Consider the following 6,834-nt stretch of genomic DNA (forward strand, 5'->3'; position numbering starts at 1 on the left):
TTTACTGTATTGCATAAACATAAATAAATAATTTCCAAAATCCTCAGTTAACTAGGAGATACTTGACTAACATTGAATTGAGAAGTTTTTGGTTACTTGCACAATCCTTTAAAAATTTAAATTCATAGAAATAAAGAGAATGCAAAAACACCAAGCACAGTTTATATACATGGCTCTTTTTATACATTAGAGAGAAGCTATCAGTTAACAGGTGGACACAGTTGTGCAGATACCTTGGGGGCATATTAGCATACATGTTTCTTTTTCCTACCTCAAGAAGGGTGAAAGGGATGTAGGTGACCACAGGCAAATGCATACTAGATATGCACATGAGTCACAGACGTCCAAACCGGAGCTCTGTCGGTCTGTAAGGAGCTTGTGGTTCCTGAGGAGCAACCGTTCTCAGCGACCGGTTTCCCAGAAGTCCACTCGCCTGTGGAGGGAAGTCAATTACCTGGGTTAAAGGTTGAAACCAATTAAGAAAGAGAATGAGACTATACGAGGTATAATCATTACAAAGGAATATGAAAATATTTGTAAAATAATGGATGTGATTTTCCTGTTGGTTTATATAGGAAAAAGATGAATTTTGTCTTCAAATTTGATCATGCAAGAATGTGAAAAATAATAGTAAAAAAAACAAATTTTAAGGCTATACAAGGAGTTGTAGAAGGTGAGAGGGAAATGAATTGTATTTTTCTTGGTCTTACATCTGCAAATAACAAGTTTGAAAGAAGTACCTAGGAAGTATTAAAATGTTTAATAAAATTGGCTTAACTTTGAGGAACTAATTTATAAGGCAGAATTCAGGGATAGGTAACCTGTTTCTAGAAAGAGCCAGATAGTAAATACTTTCAGCTTTGTGAGCCACACATCTCTACTGCAACTATTCAATTCCTCTGTTTTAGCCCCAAAAGCAGTCACAGACAACAAATAAACAAATGGATGTGGCCAGATTTGACCCGTGGGCTCTAGCTTGTGGAGCCCAGAGACAGATAAAAGGCTATGAATTCTTTAAAGACAAATGCTACATGGGTGGTATATAAAAAGAGTAAAGCTAGAATTTAGTCTGCTTCCAATGAAAATGACAAACTGATCTTTGAGTAACTGTGTGCTCTTCATGAGAAATAATAAAAATCATTCTACACCTTCTCAATACTCAGCAGCCTCCTAACTCTCTGTACTTCCATTATTTGTTCTTGAATCAATTTTAAGAAGAGCCCACTTTTGAAAAAGCTACAATTTCTAATAATTATAGTTACAGGCTGCTATGGTTATTTTCTTTCTTGTCTGAAACAAATCATTTCTTGCCTTTAGGCACCTATGACTTAAGCTTATACTCTATTTCCTCTGACAAATATTTTGGATATTGTCTTTCCCAATTTAGGCCCTACATTCAAAATAATTCATCCTTTATAACCTAATCTTTGGGATTTTCCAGACTGGATAATACCAAAGATTTCCCCCCCCACCCCCCCACACACACCTTATAAAAGAAGAATTACTGGAAATAACTGGATATGTTGGAAAGTCTCCACATTTTTACTTACCCCACACTATTTATCAAAGCCCACAATAATGAATAAGCTAGAATATCAAAAGGGAAGTTCAACCTCCCTAAGTTAATTATATATAGTAAAATGTTATTAACATGAATATGTTTTGGAATTATCTTTCAGATTGGATAGAAATATATTGATGGTTATGTACAAAGACTGGCATAATAACTCCCAACAACTGAAATTTTTTTAATTAAAATTGTTTCTAGGCTTAACTATCCTTGCTAATTAGAAAAATGATAACAGGGGCACCTGGGTGGCTCAGTCAGTTAAGCATCTGCTTTCGGCTCAGGTCATGATCTCAGGGTCCTGGGATCGAGCACTGCTCATTGGGGAGCCTGCTTCTCTCTCTCCCTCTGCTGCTCTCCCTGCTTGTGCTCACACTCTCTCTCTCTCATATAAATAAATAAAATCTTTAAAAGAAAAATGATAACACTCACATTACAGTGTGACTTAAAATGTCTTGAAAATATGCCAATGTCCACAATATACTTTTAATCTAGGGGTAATCACTGAGTAAATCCTTATAAATTCCATAATATGTTATACATCGAGAGGTGTCCATTATCCTTTGTGACACTATTTATCATAATAAGTTAATTCAAGTCATCTGATCTTATCAGAGACAGGAATTTTTTGTGTTTCCCTCAAAGTTGCCTAAAGGATCCTGCTACAAAATTCAGAATAGAAATCTGAGTGTTCTGGAAGAAATATCAAAAAAGTCTCAGTAAATTCTGTGTTCTCTTAACCAGTTATATTAAAGTAATAGACTAATGGGTGTAGGCTTGCCAGGGGAAACTGTCATCACTAACAGTCGGTACCAAGAGTCTAAGTTAGTAATTCAAGGACTCTTAATCCAGAAGCAGACAAATTCATGTCTCTATACCTCAATTTAATAGGCTATACATATAAACACGTGTGTGTGTAAACATATACACGTGTGGTGTATATGTACATATATAACTAGAATAAAATACTCTTCAAATGGTATTTTGTTTCAATCAAACTCAAAATTCAGAAAAAAAATCTATGAAAGATCTTAAAGTTTTAAGCTAATAAATCATCAGAAAAATCTAAGATCTATGATTCTGGAAAAAGTGACATAAATTGATTGGCCTTTTTTATAAAATAACTCAAAATAGGGATAACCATAATTAACTATTATGCAAAGCACTTTACTAAATCTTTTTACTTTCTGAGATCATGTTATTTACATAGATTTAGTAAGACTATGTCCTCACTTCTGCCAGAATATAATTGAAAAAATCAAATTTATAACCTTTCCCATGCTAGAAAGGTCACATGGAAAAATAAATTTCATTTAATTGGGTATAATAATAAACCTATGATTAAAGAGTAGAAGCTATACATCATATGTGAAAATGATGTCTATAAATTTTCTATTAAAAATTGGGTTGCTACCTGTTTTGTGGCTCATGATATCCTAACTTTATTGATGGTACAGAATGTAATGTCCTGGTTGGCAACAACGAGAAAGGGTAGGAGCCCCTACAGTTCATAGGTACTACAGGCAAAACCTGAGAGAAGAGAATTGGACAGTTCTTTGTATCTGGTGTCAGTCAACAAACTAATAAGGGAATAAACATACTGTTCACACTAAAAAGGATAAAAACTCAGCCCTGAAGACTTTTTAAAACTTTCAGACAGAAACTAACTCCCAAGCCTTAGTATTCTATGGCTCTAGTTTTATTAACCACATCAAAAGGAGGTATTTGTGCATTAATCAGCATTCCCTGTTATACTTATAAAACCAGCCAAATAAAACATCAAATTAATTATGGGAATCATAAAAGTTCTAAGCACACAGATGTGACCAAACCAGCACTTTCGAGGAAGAAGGACTGGGAGGGTCTATGAAAGCAAAACTGCTACCTTGTTCTGCCTCTTTTATGAGCTACTGAAAAACGAGCCCGACACCATTAAGCACTTGCACCTGAGAACAATAATAACAAGAAAACAACCAGGATTGCCCTGTCTCGCTCTGATTGTCAAAATAAATGAGACCTTGAGCCATTGGGGGTGGGGTGGGAGGGATGGGGTGACTGGGTGATAGACATGGGGAGGGTATGTGCTCTGGTAAGCGCTGTGAATTGTGCAAGACTCTTGAATCTCAGATCTGTACCTCTGAAACAAATAATGCAATATATGTTAAGGGAAAAAAAAGAAGAAGAAGATAGCAGGAGGGAAAGAATGAAGGGGGGAAATCGGAGGGTAGACGAACTATGAGAGATGATGGACTCTGAAAAACAAACTGAGGGTTCTAGAGGGGAGGGGGGTGGGAGGATGCGTTAGCCTGGTGATGGGTATTGAGGAGGGCACGTTCTGCATGGAGCACTGGGTGTTATGCACAAACAGTGAATCATGGAACACTACATCTAAAACTAATGATGTAATGTATGGGGATTAACATAACAATAAAAAAAAAAAAACAGAAACTTTACTCCTGACTTCGGAGGTCTTGCTGCCCCCAGATACAGGATCACCTTTGAGTATATGATAATCAAGAGAGAAAACTGTTGTTTTTCCACCATCAACATACTACAGTCGTCTTGGTAACTTTAATTTCTTTTCTTTAAATAACTGTTACATATTTTATTTGGAGAGCTGTCTTTAAAAGCCTGGACTCGCTTGCAAAAAATCTCTTTACAAGTAAGCTCCTTTTCTGTTCTAAATGCTTTTGTCTCTGCGGCTTCCTCCCACGTGTAAGCCCCCTGCTCTTCCACATGGAGCCCCTGCAAAGTGGCTTCGAGAAATTCCCCATGAACTTGTGTGAGACATCTTGACCCTGGCATGGTTACAACTAGCAGGCCGCCACCCCTTTGTAGCCCGCGGACTGTCCACTCCCAGGCCCTGGGAAGCCGAGAAAGGCTCTAAGGCTCTTTTGTTTGCATCTGGCAGAAAAACACAGCCATCTCTCCTACACCACCAGGTCCCTTTCCAGCCCCCAAAGATTCTCTCAACATGCTCCCCTTCCAGTTTCAAAATGACCATGAGAGGGAGGAAAGAGAAGGCAGGCTCAGAGGAGGTTTATTAACTCAGCCCAAGCATAGAAAATCCACGGTGGATAAATCTTCTGTTTCCTTTCCCTTATAAGCCTGTCTATATGAACAGAGTCACCCTGCCTCTCAGCCGCTACCTGCCTCTTCAAAAAGTTAATGCAGCTCCCAATTAGATCTCTTTTCCCTCCTGTTAATCTGGGTTCTGAAACCAGACAGTTGCTCTTCCTCTATTGTCATCCTGGGAAGCCAAGTCTCAATTAGCTAGCCTGGGGGGGCTTACCATCTTGTTGCTTCACTGTTCACACATTCTTTAATTTCCTGGAGCATGCCAGCCCCCTTCCTCCCATCTTCCCTCCCTTTCAAAGGCACTTTGGCTAAAACTGCAACCCATGATGTCTTGAGCTGTATTATTCTGCAGGGGGTGGAGGGCTGAGAGGAAGGATGCCTTTTCCAGTTCTTCCAGACACGTCTGCATGTAAGGAATCTTAGAAGATGAGAGTCTTCTCCTGGTGCTATCACGAGTTTCTCATTGTCCCAGTGAGACCCTCTCCTGACCCTGTAGGGCTAAGGAGTTCAGATGCAGGGGTGCCTGGGTGGCTCAAGCATCTGCCCTGGGCTTAGGTCATGGTTCCAGGGTCCTGGGATCGAGCCCCACATCGGGCTCCCTGCTCCGCGGGGAGTCTGCTTCTCCTTCTGCCTCTGCCCCTTGTGCTCTCTAGCTTGCTCACTCACTCTCTCGCTCCTAAAAAAAAAAAAAAGGAGCTTAGTTGGAACTAGTCCCCAAAGCAGACGTTAGATATAAAAATAAAATTTAAAAGAGAAGGAGGAGGATTCAGACTCTTGCTTTCAACTATAAAAGATGACTGGCTGAACCCATTTATCAGTAAATCTCACTTCAGAAGTTAACTCAAAATTTTTAGAGTTCTATTATAGTTCTGCTAGTAACTGAGTAGAACCTTGAGTAGACACTGAGTAGAGCCAATTCACATTTTGACTGCAGTATTTTTGCTTATAAGATCAGGTGTTTTCTGGCAGAGCAAGATGGCGGAGGAGTAGGAGACCTGGATTTCATCTGGTCCCAGGAATTCAGCTGGATGGGGATCAAACCATTCTGAACACCTACAAACTCAACAGAAGATCGAAGAAAAGAATAGCAGCAACTCTCTGAACAGAAAAGCGACCACTTTCTGGAAGGCAGGACGTGCAGAGAAGTGAATCCGAGTCGATATTCAGGAGGATAGACAGCGGGGGAGGGGGCCTCTGTCCGCCGCTTCTGGCAAGTGACAGAGCCACAGAGCACAAAATCGGAACTTTTAGAAGTCGGCTCCGCTGAGGGACGTCGCTCCAGTGGCTAAGCAAGGAGTGGAACCCTCTCTGGGACAGTGTGGTCTCAGGACCCTCAGGGTCACAGAAAGACCGGGGGTGCCTGAGTGCGGCAGAGCTCCCAGGTATCGGAGGGGGGAAGCCGGCTGCAGAGACGGAGCCGAGGCGTGGGCTCTCAACTCGGGGTTGCCATTAACTGTGATCCGTGGGACAGTCGGGCCACTGCTCTTCTAGCAGGGACCCAGCAAGCGGCAGATCCAGGGAGACTCCCCTTCTTCCCCCGGGAGGAGAGGCGCAGGAGTGCACTGCAGGGATCTGCTGGGTTTGGAGACTCTACACGGGGTCGGGAGCCAGAGATAGAAACGCTCGGTTACAGTCCAGGTGAGCACAGAGTGCGGCCGGAGACCGGGGAGATGGGAGTGACTGACTGCTTTTCTCTGGGGGCTCACTGAGGAGTGGGGCCCCGAGTTCTCGGCTCCTCTGGGGCGGAGACTGGGAGGCCGCCATTTTCAGTCTCGTCCTCCAAAGCTGCACGGAAAGCTTGCAGGGAACAAAAGCTCCCGAGAGCAAACCCGAGCAGATTATTTAGCCCAGACCGGGCAAGGGTGGGGCAATTTAGCCTCTGGCAAAGACATTTGGGAACCATGGCAACAGGCCCCTCCCCCAGAAGATCAGCAAGAACAGCCAGCCAAGACCAAGTTTACCGATCAATGAGAACGGCAGAACTACAGCGCTAGGGGAATACTGCACATAGAATTCATGGCTTTTTTACCATGATTCTTTAGTCTTTCAAAGTTAATTTTTTCTTTTTAACTGTCTTTTTTTTTTTTGAATTTTTCTTTTTCCCTTTTTCAACCAACATCTTATCAATCCCTTTTTAAAAAAACATTTTTATTTTTCATTTTTAGAGTCATATTCTATCCCTTCATAGT

The sequence above is a fragment of the Leptonychotes weddellii genome, chromosome 12 (genome assembly GCF_054177405.1).
Source record: "Leptonychotes weddellii isolate Sample4059 chromosome 12, ASM5417740v2, whole genome shotgun sequence".
NCBI lineage: Eukaryota > Metazoa > Chordata > Mammalia > Carnivora > Phocidae > Leptonychotes > Leptonychotes weddellii.